Source organism: Archocentrus centrarchus, chromosome 15, assembly GCF_007364275.1.
Source record: "Archocentrus centrarchus isolate MPI-CPG fArcCen1 chromosome 15, fArcCen1, whole genome shotgun sequence".
Classification (NCBI taxonomy): domain Eukaryota; kingdom Metazoa; phylum Chordata; class Actinopteri; order Cichliformes; family Cichlidae; genus Archocentrus; species Archocentrus centrarchus.
The window spans coordinates 9,146,097-9,160,775 of NC_044360.1; the positions used below are offsets into that span (position 1 = coordinate 9,146,097).

At 35.5% G+C, this 14,679-nt stretch overlaps 1 long non-coding RNA gene across 2 annotated transcripts in view; it reads right to left on the bottom strand.

Moving 5' to 3' along the window:
- Positions 1-1,944: 1,944 nt before the first annotated feature.
- The window catches only part of LOC115793719 (uncharacterized), a 90,361-nt gene continuing 77,626 nt past the window's right edge, over positions 1,945-14,679 (bottom strand). For both annotated transcript variants that reach the window (XR_004021123.1, XR_004021122.1), the window contains 2 exons: positions 7,026-9,078; positions 1,945-1,959 (listed from right to left, as the gene is read on the bottom strand). This is a non-coding gene — a long non-coding RNA (uncharacterized LOC115793719). The remainder of the gene's footprint in view (positions 1,960-7,025; positions 9,079-14,679) is intronic.

Genomic DNA, 14,679 nt, shown 5'->3' on the forward strand with positions numbered 1-14,679 from the left:
CACATAAGTACCGTAGGGTAAATCCCTGAGGAAAAAATATTTACATGTAACAACTCCACAGGGCCAAAATGAACAATCATATGAGATTCTAGGGAAAACTTTGAAATGCAAGTCTCCTTAAAATTTAAAAAACTGAACCTGTTCCAAAAAATTAGGGATGTTGCAACAATACGGCACATTATTTGTGCAGTACTGGTATATTTCAATTAATTTTTCACATGCATGTAAAAACTAACAATGTTAATTAGAAAATTTTGTGTGAATTTTCTTAAGCAAAAAGGTGATCATTCCAAGTTTTCAATTCGACTTTATTTATAGAGCACCAAATCACAACCAACAGTTGCCTAAAGGCGCTTATTGTTTAAGAGCTCACAAACCACCACTTATCTCTACAGTGAGTTGTTCCAACTTTGATGTTAAAGACACCAAAGCCAATTTTTATTTGACTAAAGCACATACATGTAGGCAATGATGTTTTTTTTTTTGTTTTTTTTTAAAAAGATTGAAATACGGCATGTAGGTAGCTAGCATGTATGCCCTTTTTTTCTTCTTTTGCTATATGCTTCACGGTGCAGCCCCAAGGTCACCCACTGAAGAGGTAGAATCTATGTTAAAGCCATTTGCAGTGTAAAGCTGACAGAAAAGGAGGAGGTTAATGTATGAGTGAGTCAGCACAGCAAAGAAAAACATTTGCACTCAAATGTCCAGCTGCCAGAATGCACCTAAACCACATCTTGATGAGTAGCTGTTTATATTCCTATTATGTTCTGATATCTGCACCAAAAACACTCCAGTGACTCATCATTATCAGGGAACTGTGAAAGTAACAGAAACTTCTAGCTGTATATCCAGTGCTGACCCCAATTGAAGCATTTACTAATTACATCATGATAATGTAGTAGTGTATGCATAATATGAAAACTAGAATCTAAGCCAAGGAACAGGTGGAATATATTGATCTACTCCTCTATCTTCTCCTCTTCTGGCCAGCCAATGCCAGGCTCCTTAAAAGCAGAGTTAGGCCAGAGACATTTTTCAGAGGTTGTCAGTAGGGTAATCAGGACCCTGGATATTGATGTCCCTAAAAACCCTGTGGTGTCTGCATCTAGGTTTGAGGAAGCTGCAGACATCCCTCATGAGTGTTTGTTTGTATTGTGGTGTATTGGGATATTGGGCTGCACTATCTCCCCTTGGAGTGTTTTAAGGAGTTACCCCATGTAATATGTAATATGTATGGAGTGGACAGATAGTCTAGTTATGATAGAGAACCTATGGTTACACTGTGACCTTGGTGCTCTGAGTGAGAGACTCTAGGTCCATGGCCAAGCAAGCTGGAGTGTCTGAAAGAATTATCCACAGACCCTGATTAGCAGGGTATCATCCCAAAGAATCAAGGTTACTCTGAAACTCTACGATCAGAAAACATTAACAAATTCATCTTTAGGGGAAGGAAACTAGACAATATACAGTTATGAGGATTTTTTTATGCTGAACTGGATATTATCCAGATAGGTATTATTCTATAACAATGTGCAGGGAATAGCAGGAAAAAAAATTTGTGAATGGTAATAAAACAGCCGAGTAAAAAAAAAAAAGATCACATCATATGCCAGCTGATTTGTTGGTTTTTACTTTCTATTTTCTGTTGAACAGAGTGTAAAACAGTAAAATATGTCTATCATTTCTATATGCTGTACATTAGATTTGGAGTATTTAATTGGGTCTTAAGGGCCTACAACCACATACACATCTCACTGATGTTGTACTGAGGTTTACACTGAGCTAACACATGGCTGCTAACTTGCTGTTAAGGTATGTAGCCCCCCCCCCCCCCCCCCCCCAAAAAAAGGGGGGGGGGGTAGAAATTTGTTTTTGAATTATTAAGTTTAAGATGATGCTAGAAAAAAAGGAGTGGATTGCTATAAAAACAGACATACACACACACACACACACACACACCTATGCACCTACTTTGCTTTACTGAAAAAAAAAATGTGCACGTCCTACTCCATACAGGTAGCCGGGCTTCTTTGTAGTTATCCTACAGTCTGTCTGTGTCTGGACTTGTAAATATTTTATCAGAGCAATTAAAATGAATGGTCTCAAGCTTTTGTAGTTTTCAGTGCCTTATTCTAATAAAATTAGTTTTCAGACAATAACATTTGTAATCTTGCAGCCAAATTTCTTTTAGACACACTGGCCATGTTTTATCTCCCATTTGTTCCCGATGATTGTCTGCCTGCAGACTCAAAGACAAGATAAATAATTTATAGGCAGATGGCCGGGGATAAACCGATAACATGTCCTGGCATTCACCAAGCTATTGGTGTGTTTTGTGTGCGTCGCCTCACATGACCTGACCAAAATGTCAATATTACATCCAGTCTTTTCTAGTTTCTGCTTTTGTCTGACACATCTAATCTCTGTTTAGATCAACTAATCAAAACAAAGCCACAGACACACCAAACTTTCCAGTCTGCAGTCTTCCCTGCAAGACTGAAGAACAGCATCAAGCTTTCCAATTTGTTGCCTCGTTTATTGCCATTTGTAGGTATGTCTGACATCCAGTGGTGCGAATGGCAGAGGCTAGTGGCATTTTCTTTGATGCACTTCATCATTTTCATGTTTAAATTTTTACCTTAGCCTTTTTTTCCATAAATTTTCTATAATTTTAGTTATCACAAATACAACTGTAGTACTTTCCATTATCCATCCCTCTTGCCATCTATGGATAGATGGATAGACGGAGGAAAGTATATAGAAAAATTTGCTTTTTATCACTATAAGAAAAAAGGAAATGTTTAAATTAAGGGTGACTGCGTTTTACTTGTTTTAAGGTTTTACAACCTTTATACAGTTAAAAAAAAAAAGTAGAACAATTGATTTTTCCATTTTGGTTTATTGAACACAAAGTAGTTTATGACATTGCTTTTTCAGAGACAGAAAATTAAGATCTAAGCAGCGTGATGATTACTGAAACTGACAAATTATTAACATTTGCTTTTTCAAAATCTGAAGAAAGGTTTTCAGAAAAGCAAAACAGACTTAATCCAACCTCTGTACACTCAGTGACGAGTGCCTGTTTATACACATCTGTGACATTCTCCGACCTCAGCATGAAGACATGAACTTTCAGTGTGAGTGAGTCTTCACTTTGTGCCTATATTACCCTTCCATTAGTGAAACCTGTGAATTTGATTGGCCACAAATTAAATTTGAAACTTTTATTTTGAAGAAGATTGACTTATTCAAACTAAACTTATTTAAGAAATATCCACTGGCTTTTTTTCCCCCACACCACTATTATAAACCCCTGACAAATATTTGTCTTGAGAAAATCACCACCAGCTAACAAACTATTACTGAATTATTTTAGTACAGAAGAATATTCTAATCTTATACAGAGCTCCTTTGTACCCATGTTTTCTAAGTAAATGTCTGTGGACATTTGCCCTATATAAATTTTATGTAGCCTTATGAAATATAAGTTGTGCTGAATCTAAAATGACATGTACTGTATCATGACTGCCTAGAGTACCTTAAGGTTTTAGTGGGCTGTGTGCCACTGCTGCTTTTGCAACAACTGATCATACGCCATTTGAAAAACCTTTGATTATTAAATTGAAATGAAAATCATAATCTCGTTGATTCAGTGGAGAATTGGTTGCACACAACTAGCACCTTGAAAAAACTTGAAGTGAAATAACCTGAAGACAGATGTTAGCCACATATCACTGACCAAAATGGCCTTTGACCTACCAAGGTGAACCACCTTCCAACTGTTTACTGATCTGACTTTTTAAGCAGCCTTGTATATCTCACCACACTGAAATAGCCATGAACAGCAAATAAATAGTATAGAGCAGAGGTCCCCAACCCCCGGGCCGTGGACCGGTACCGGGCCGTGGGACATTTGGTACCGGGCCGCACATAAAGAATAAATAACTTAAATTATTTCCGTTTTACTTATTATCTGCGCCTAAACTATATTTTATTTTGAAAAATGGGCGGATTCGCTCCGTTACTTCCCTCCATGACTTCCTCTTGACGTGTCAAGACGTTTCTGCTCACATGATACGTCACCGCTAAAATTAAACCCAGAAGCTTCAGGCCTGTCTAACGAAATCGGTTGGTTGACCTACATAACGTCCTTACCATTTTATTTATCAACACGGGGAAGCATGATAGACCACCATCAATGACTCAGCGATTGAACGGACAGCACGCTCATGTGAATAGGCCGAACCCAGTAAACAGAAGCCATAAATGAGTATCAAGAAACATATAGGGGCTTACATGATTCATTTATGGTGAGTTGTTTTTTCATCGCTTTACAGAAAAATCACTAGTGAAGTCACTAATCGGTTTCGCTCTAGTTGGATGGCATTGCAGGTCTGATTCTACTTAATATAAATCATCCATAAATCCGTCGTAATATATTGTCCTTGTATATCATAATGTCTAACGGGTGTAACTCTCCTCTGTCGCCCACTTCCATCATCGTCTTCTGAATACCCACTCCCCCTAATTATTATATATCTCTTCACCTGTCATCTCAAACTGCACTTCGAGTAAATTTCAGTATAAATTTCAGGTTTATCGCCCTGCATTCTATCTGGCTTGATATACTGATATTCTATGTATGTATCTTATTACATGTTTCTCTCTCTGAGGAGCGCTAGATGTATCTGTTACTGTCTCTATATCTCTCATCCTTTTTATCTATCGTAATATCCACTTGGTTATGGTCTATCATATTTCTATATTCCGCACTTAAGCCTCACATTTTCTATCTCTATATCACCTCTAAATTCCATTAGATAAGGCTCATCAGTCATTCAACTGTAATGGTATCTTATAACACACACAACTATACACCTATATATTATTATATTATACACATATAGTATATATACACATATATATATACAACAGATATACACATACACATTGTACAAATATCATAATTATATGTAATATATATATATATATATAAATATACATAAATAATAGTATATCACTATATATGGATATCTATATAATAGATATGTATATATAAATATATATATATGTGATATGATATATGTACCATATTATGGTATATATATCTATATGTATTTATTGTTATAATATATCCCATATATATATATATATGTATACAATATATCTGAATATATATATATAACATATTTATATGTATATATATACATATATATATATCTATATACATATATATATATTATATACATATATATACTATATACATATATATACATATATTAATAATATATATATATATATATAATAATATATAACATATATATATATATATATATCATAATATAATATATATATTTATATATATATATATATATATATATAGTATCTATATTATATATATATCTATATATATATTATATATATATTTATCTATATATATCTATATATTCTTATCTCTATATATCATATATATATATTATATATATTATATATATTATTTAAATTAAAAATTAATCGAATTAATTACAAGGCTTTGTAAATTAATTAATCGAAATTAATCGCATTTTAATCGCATTTCAATATTGACACTGAGAAATATTAATTTAAGATTAGTTGATGAATAATCAATATACATAAGCTTAAACTTCAAAATTTTGTTTATTTCCCACCAGTCTGCTACACAGACCAACGAAGGGTGGAAGTGCTCCTGTGATAAGCAAACTCCTGAAATTAAAGTTAAGCATCATAACTGGATAGTTTTATTCAACATTAATGTCTCACTTGTTATAGTTGGGAATTAATCATTCTCTCAGCTGTATTCCTTGATGTTGAAACGTGTTATGCTTGTTTTAACAGCTTATTTTGAATTAAAGACTTAAAATTAAACCACAAAAAGGAGAAAAAGTTCATTCTCCGTTTAACAGCTGCTTTACACAGCTGTGCTTCGCACTCACGGTTGCTAGGCGACATGAGCTACGCAGAGGTGACGGCAGGTGATATGAAGGCTAGCGGCTCACTTCCGGCCTTTGTGGTGTTCGTGGGCTGCGAAAGACATGGGCCGGGTCCTTCGCAGGATGCGGCCCCTAATTTGGACATTGTGCGTCGATATAATCTGTATGCCGGGAACTCGCGCACTGAGAAACGTTCCACGGTGCAAAGTGCGATTAAAATGCGTTAAAATTTTTAACGCGTTAATTTCCCCGTAATTAATTAATCGAAATTAACGCATTAAAGTCCCACCCCTAATATATATATGTATGTATATATGTATGTATACGTATGTATATATATATATATATATATTATATATATATTATATATATATATATATATATATATATATATATATATATATATATATATATATATATATATATATAATATATATATAATATATATATATATATATATATATATATATATATATATATATATATATATATATATATATATATATATAGAGAGAGAGAGAGAGAGAGAGAGAGAGAGAGAGAGAGAGAGAGAGAGAGAGAGAGAGAGAGAGAGAGAGAGAGAGAGAGAACTGCCATTAGGAAAAAATAAATAAACAAGAGATAGCAACACTTCCTGAATAATACTGAAAAAAAAAAAATCACATTAATGTGTGCCACCTATCCCTTTGAAGTTTTGTCATGATAAATATTTCAATAGATTAGTACAGAGATCCCCAATTTGTAGTAAACATCTCAGTTATTCTTTCCTTTCCAGTTATACCTGCCAGTCCAGTCAAAAGCTGAAAAAGGAGTGTGAACTGAAACGAATGTGAACTGCAATTCTTTTAAGTGTACCAACAAACACAACAGACAACTTCCTCACTTTGAGATGCTTTATTGGTGTATTGTCATGATTTCTTACAGCCAGGATTCACTTCTGCCTAAAATGAGAAGCATGCTGAGCTTTATAGGCAGCTAAAGATATCTGACCCCCCCTCCTCTCACCACTCTTGCTCTCTTTCACATGCAGTCTTTCCTCTTTGGTCTCTCTCTCTCTCTCTCTCTCTCTCTCACACACACACACACACACACACACACACACACACACACACACACACAGCCTTCCTTTCAGCATTTTTTTAAATTAATTTTTTTGTCTACATTACATACATGAACAAACTGAGCTCTGTTCCTGCCCCCTCCTTTGTATTTGTATTTTATTTGGCATATTACATAAGAAATTACACTTGAAGCAAACTGCATTTCCATACCACATTAAATTCCTCAGTTTACTGGCCAATCACCCACTTGTCTTAAAAAGTGTCACTTTACTGAAAAGTTTCCTTGAAACCTGAAACTTTAACTCCACAACACTTGAGAAATATTGTATATTTTTTTTGCACAGCTAAGTTTTCTGGTTACTTTAAACTCTTACACTTGGTGCTATCATTTACAATCTGAGTGTGTGTAGTACTTGGGGAAAGAGATGTGGCTTTGAGAACCTGCTTCCTGCTTGGCCCTCAATACCACCGCCTGGCTGTAGCAGGGGTCAAAGTAAACCTAAACCAAGTGAAGTGGAAGAAGCAAAATATGTTTTTTGCTATTTATTCCCATTTAAATATTAATTATAATGTAGATGTAAAGTGCTCATTTGTGAAAACATTTTTTTAGATAAGTAATTTGGTGAAATAAAAACGGTGTATGCATCTTTTAATGGTTAGCAGGCAAACTGAGTACTGTACCCATTTCACAGGTGGCCTCCTCTGTTTAGGAATGATACCTGAAAACATTGAAGGGCTTTTTCTTTTGCTAATCGCAGTGTCTTTATTGTTGTCTTTTTCACACCACAAACTTAGTTGCACTGCAGTAAATGATACTGATATTCTTATTTTTGCCTTGAGACTACTAAGTGTGAAGACTAATATAATTAGTAGTATGATGCTAATCCTATTGCACACAAAGAGTAAAACCAATATGGGGGGAAAAAATAGGTGCAACAAGCTTCCACATCAGGCCTAGAAAGTCAAGACTCTGAGGGCAATACTACATGTAAAGTTGGCCCAAACAGGAGGCTGTAATTTGGTAGCACTTTATATTGGAAAATGTAATGGCAGCACCTGTTACATGTGCAGAAGAAAGTGGTGATGCATCACCCATCTTTACAAAGTCAGTCAACCTGGTGTCAGGTTGGAGCATGACTCACATCAGCTCACTAAAGTTTCTGCCCAATCGTGTGTACTGCCCATTCCTCTCCACACGTCACTCTCTTAATACCAGACATTACATATTAGCCATATAAAGGACAAAAGCAATGGCTGTATCTTTCTTCTTAACATAGAAAAGAGGAGCTCCCTAGGGTCTGGGAATTTCCAAACAGAAGCTGAGTCATTAAATTCCTACAAAGAGGCTCCCCTGTTAAGCAAACTCTTTAACCCTGTCTAACAAGGTTCCCTGATGTTGTTGAAGTGTTCCTGTGATTCAGGGTAGATCAAATTCCGTTCAAACATCCTGAAGTTTTTGTCCCTTTCAGGCTAACAAACAGTTTTCGGTTTATCTCAGGACAAGTGGAAAAAACACTCTTCCTAACATAAAAATGTGTGCACATTCCTAATGAATGATACATGTTCTCAGTAATAACTACATGTTGAAATTTTACAATGTGGTTTTAATGTGTGACAATAGCCATGAAAGCCACTCAACGCATGAATGACAGCATGTTAATGGCTTTAAAACACTGTAGTGTTACCCAGCAGCCTCAATCAACAAGTTAAGACTTAAGCTATGAAACAGGTGTCAAAAAATCTATTTCTGATCAAGTTAAAAAAAAAAAATAATAAACAGTTTCTGCATTGATTACTCAAAATTTGATCTAAGATTCATCTAAGTCACAACTACAGACAAACACAGTCTGACTCACAAATACCTCTTGAATTCTTTTTTTGTTCATCCTTTCAACCTTGAGCATATAATTCCCTGAGGCATCTTCACAGCAAAATTTATTTTGCCAAGAACCAGCAGCTGCAAACCACAACACAGCACCACCTCTTCTGTTGCTGCCTGCAGTCACCAGCCTTTCCATCTCATGATGATGAGGTCATAACCACACACTGCCTCAGCAACATCTCAACTGGAACAAACCCAGAGAAAAATATTGTTAGGATGCAGGGCAAGACATGGGAAAACATGGAAATAATCATAAGTGTAGGAAAAGGCATAAAGAAACTGTTAAAATATAAGGTGACACTGGATTAAGTGGTCATCTGGGATTAAATAGTTAGACAAGTACACAGTGCAAAACAATAAGCTTTTATTGCCAACAGATGAAAAAATACTTGATGATAAAATAGCCTTCCAATACCAAAAATAAAAAATGATTAAGACATAGTGTTCAGATTTAATTCTAAAATAAAGCCTTGTAAGATAATGACAGCATACTGAGCATTCACCTGCCTGAGGTGATGCTCACTTGCTGCTACTGGGCCCAGTTGCATGTTATAGTTATATGGAGGGCACCCTGAACTGCATTTGCCAGGTTCAGTTATCGGATTTACACATGCTAACTGGCTGATTCTTTTCCAACAGCCTTTGGAAATTTTTGAAGGATGAAATCTCTTAATTAAGTGCATAAATTGAAGGAGGTGAGAGTATTTCTCTCTCTCGATACCAAGCTGATGACACTGTAAAAGTCACTGAATGTCTAGCGCCACTAGATTTATATAGCACCACTTCACAGCTGTTGTTGTGAAGTGGTGCTATATATACTGTAAATCAAATTGAGCTGAATTATTCCCAGGAATGCTTAAATAGCAGCATCTTTTTACTAACTCTAAGGTCTTTCTCAGGCTACTACACGCTGCACTATTAATGAAGATTGCTGTATTGTAATGTAGGTATAGACTGTATGAGGTCTGATAGCAATGCCTACCGCTACTACCCAGAGCTGAAGAAAGTGTTATAAGCCTATTTTTCAGGTTAAAAAATAAAGATTGCACCTGCATGTTACCCCTGTTCTCATTACCAAGGCGCCAATTACATCCTTTTATATCAAAGCTGTCAGTGCCTCCTAGATTTAAACAAGGTGTACTTTGGCATCATTGCTGGACTGGTTATACTGAATAATGAAAAGCAAACGTTCCTGGCAACTAAAGTCAAGTAAGGAGGCAGGAAGAATTTTCTTTATTGCAACAAATTTTGGTAGCATTTCATCTTACAGCTTGGTAATAATATAGTAATAGTGAGGAATGGGGGGAATAAAGTGTTGGTAATCACATAATACCATTTAACTGCATCAGGCATCAGCAGTGCTTTTTAACTGAGTAATATTAGACTGAAAATTATGTAATGTGCAATAATGAGGAGTAATAATGTGGAAGGAAATGTAACAATCCCTTTGCAGCAAAAAAAAAGTTAGTAATAGTATAATAATATTTTAGTAACAATGTGATAACCTGTGGCTACATGACTATGAGTCAACTGCTTTCACAAAGTACTGTAACGTCTAGAGTTCTGCCCCGAGAAATACCGCCCACACTACAACGTTTAATAAGACTAAAACTTAAAATTAATGAAAACTCAATAAAACTAAACATTTTCAAAAAAAAAATAAACTGAAACAACAACAACTGAGAACAAACCCACTGAATTCTTTATCAACTCACAACTGTTAACTCAAAATATACCTGCTCACAGTGATCGCTGCATGTTGAAAACTGATGCAGAATCCAGCACGCTGGGAGTGAGATTCAGCTCATATTTCTTTTTCAGATACTAGAACTGAACACCATGAAGACATGCACAGTTCTTTATCAGAAAATATACAGCTACAGTGGGAAGGTTGTATGTTTTTATCTTCATCAGATATGTTTTTAGAGTTCACAAAAGTTTATGAAATACATGATTTTATGAAGAGCTACACTGAATCCTAGGCGACCACATAATCCTTTATCTCAAAAGTGTATCAATTCTTAACTGTGCTTTTTCAAATATAGTCAACAGCAAAGTTAGGAGACTTAGCTTTTTCTAACTTTAGTAAAAGTGGGATTCTGTACACTTAGAGTAGATAATTACCACCTTTGTAAACACAAACAGGTCTAGACAAAAAACAACTGGACTGGAAAATGTAGTAGATGTTATTTCTTTGCTACAACCTAGTGTTTATAAATTCACATAAACATCTGTGTTAAATTGTTCAACATCACTGTAGCCTCTCTCTCGCTCTCTGGCAACACTGATCAAAACAAAGGAAATGTCGGGCTGTGATCATGACTAAAAATACAAACTAATTCACAATCCAGAGATGATTCTCCACTCTTATTAAACCAAAGTGTTGCTTCTTTTTCCTTCCTTTTTTTTCCACAGACAAAGGCTCGGCAATTAGAGAAGTTATGTTTAGACATGAAAATAATTAAAAAGAAACTCACTTTTCAAAGACATCCTCCCATTCATCATCTTCTATTCCTTTTCTTGTTTATGCCAGTTTGTCCAGACAACCATGCATAATACTGCATGCAGTAATGCATTTGCTTATAGGGGGATTATATGCTGTGCAGCCTGTGCATATATAATGCACCCTCACCTGGTGAGGTGAAGAGCATGAAACTGAGCCTTCCAGGCTTATTTACAGTTCTTTATTTACCTTTAATATAAACTATTAATAAAAGATATGCCGTTTCATTTATTCACATACACACTATATTGTGTTTTATATACAGACTCGGTGACTATATGCATCATATGTGCCCTCACTTTTATACAGATTTCCTAGCATTGCATGAAAAGTGAAATCATTATGCTAGAAAAATTAAAAGAGTGGCTGCATTTGCTTTTCTGTTACTGATCATAAGTGTTTAAAACCTGGAAGATAATTCTGGATAGCTATCTTTACCCTGACCCAGATTAGCTTGTTCAACTTGGCTGTATCTGAGACTACTCACAAGCCTCGCCAGCTCTGAAGCAGGTGAGACTTGAGTTATCAGTCTAGCTGTCTAAAGAGCATAATTTGCGGCCTCAAAAGAAACTTCCCTGCAGAGGAAACAGTCTGTGCACGACGATAACAGTTTCAAGAAAAAAGCTTGTGAACGCTTTGGATATCTGCAGTAATTACTCTTAAAATTACAGTTCTATAGTTACAGTTTTCATGGCTTTTTACTGAAGACAATAAATAATCACTCACAGTTCTGGCTTGAAACAGTTAAAATAAAGTGAAAGCTTTCTCTGAGCCCCCAAGCCAAAGTCATTAACCAATTATCAACTGCTGGTTATTTTCTTCTGCTATACAATCTTATAACACCCCATTGAGCATACAAGCATAACCTCTGCCAAAAACTACAGTGAATTACAGTGAGTAAAATATTACAGGCTTGACATTTATTAACTGTTTAGTCATGTTTTTAACATTGGAGGTGCTAAAATAAAACAGACTTTTTCATAATTAAAGCAAGGTTAAATATGGTTGGGGTCAATTAAGGTTCCTGAAACTTGTGCTCAAATAAACATAATTTAATGTATCAGATTTACTTTTGAGGCTAATAATTAGGGTGGCTTTGATGTGGCCATGGTTTGCTTAGTCATGATGGACCCCGTCTGCCCAGTCTAAACAGACTAAAGCAAAGAATTTCTGAGGCTCTGCCTTGAGAAAAAGAGCCCTACAGTTTTGGCTACACAACAGACAATAGGAGCCCTTGTGCATCAATGGAAAAGATGAAAGCTGTTAGCAGACATTTACACTTAAGGCCTTTAGCAGATGAATTTCTGGAAAGCTTATACTCAGTTGCAAGCAAAAGAAATTTTTACTGAGAATGGACCATATGTTTTCTATTTGCACTATTCTGGTAACAACATATGCATAGTCATTTTATTCTGAAAAATATGCAGCAGTTAAAATGCATATTTTATTTCAAATTGTGGTTATTTTTTAACACAACAATATTGATAATTATGACTCATCATCCATGTTTACAATCCCCATCTTATTTAGTTATTTTTGTTAAATGGTGTCTTATTTTGGTCAGACATACCGGTTTGCTAATACAGATCCCCTGTTTCAAGGATTTGATCAAATCAGCTTTTTTTTTTGTTTTTTTTTTAATGACTAATGCAGTCATTTGCATTTCCTGCTCTTCTCTTTGCATTTTACACAAGTATAAATTTTCTGCTTTTGGCAGTTTTATTTGAAATTGGTTTTGAGAGAGATAACACAGTTGACATCCCCAGAAACTAAGCCATCTTATGTAAATCCACACAATATAAACAGATACAGTACACAAACTGTACACAACTACCATTATTAAGACAAATCTCTCCAGTTGTCCCCTAACTGACAGGATCTTCTCCTGAGGATGAATGTCTTTAAGCAATCTTAAAGTACCATAGGTGGACACTGTGATTAAAGACCTTGTAAGAAGTGCAACAAGATAAATTACAGTCTTCCATTTATAACCCAACCTCTCTCCTCACACTGTCGCCATTGTAGCGACTACAGACTATGGCTTGAAATTTTTCAGCTTTGGTGATGCTATTAATCATTCTGTTAACAGCTGAGGAGATGAATTAGTCTGTTGCCCTTTTAAAGTGGAGGGCCACTTAGTTTCAGACTGAATATTGCTGCGAAAGATGTTTCAATTCCACTGCTTGCAGCATTTTTAGGGTTTGATATTACAGTCAATGGCCAGATCTCAGCACACTGTTACATAAATACCCTTACTGATTTGTACAATGGCCCGAGAACTCAAACTGCTCACACTCAGAGCAATATAACACAGTCAGCTTCTCCTCAAAAGTAAACAACTTTTTGAAGAAAGGGGGATAAAACGGGAGTGTCTGTTCACTACTGCGATCCTTTTCTCTAAGAACAAAGACATATAAGTTTGATAAATAATTTACTCATGAGACAGGACCCGATTAACCAGTCTGATGGATGACTCTGTGCTTTGTCTTCCCTGTTTGCCTTAGTGCAGAGTGCATTTATCAAAAAGAAACTCAACATGCTAAGATATTTAATAACATCCCATCTCTGCATGAATATATTAATATAAATAAATATTTTTCTAAAGACAAAATAGGAAATTTGTGCCATTTTGCTGAATATGAAGACTAGTTCTTCATAGATTAGGCTCCGTGAGAGGTTAGATTTGAAGTGCAATGTTTTGTTTTGTTTGTTTGTTCGCTTGTTTGTTTGTTTGTTTTTTGGGGGGGGGGGCTGTTATTCATAACCTTGCACTTATTTAATATTTCCTTTTAAACTGAGATTGCCAAAGTAACGGAATCCTCATTTGCAAAGTGCCACACAAGAAATAAAAAAACAGTCCTGTGAAAGAAAAGGCATCAGCAGGTACAGTGGCCCGTAAGAACAGTATAAATACAAGCACAGAAGTCTAGAGACACATGCTCCAAATCTAAGAAAAACAAAAGCAAATGCTACCATCAGCACTCCAGGCCAATTCCAATTCCAGTGGTGTTTAGCCAAACCAGGTCCATCACATCCCTGTGATGCGCGGTTTTCTATCACACACACCTACGCTCCAATAGATTCATCAGGGCCAAATTGGGGTTCACTATCTTGCCCAAGGACACTTCAACAATCCACTCTACCTCCCAAACAGGAGCCACCATTTGTTGTTTAACTGGCTGCATATTGACAAAGTAAACGTTTAGTGCTATTTCTACATTTTAAGCATGTTTTTTTTAATGCCTGGCAAGATTCAATTTACATAAGCTGTAAAAAATAAAA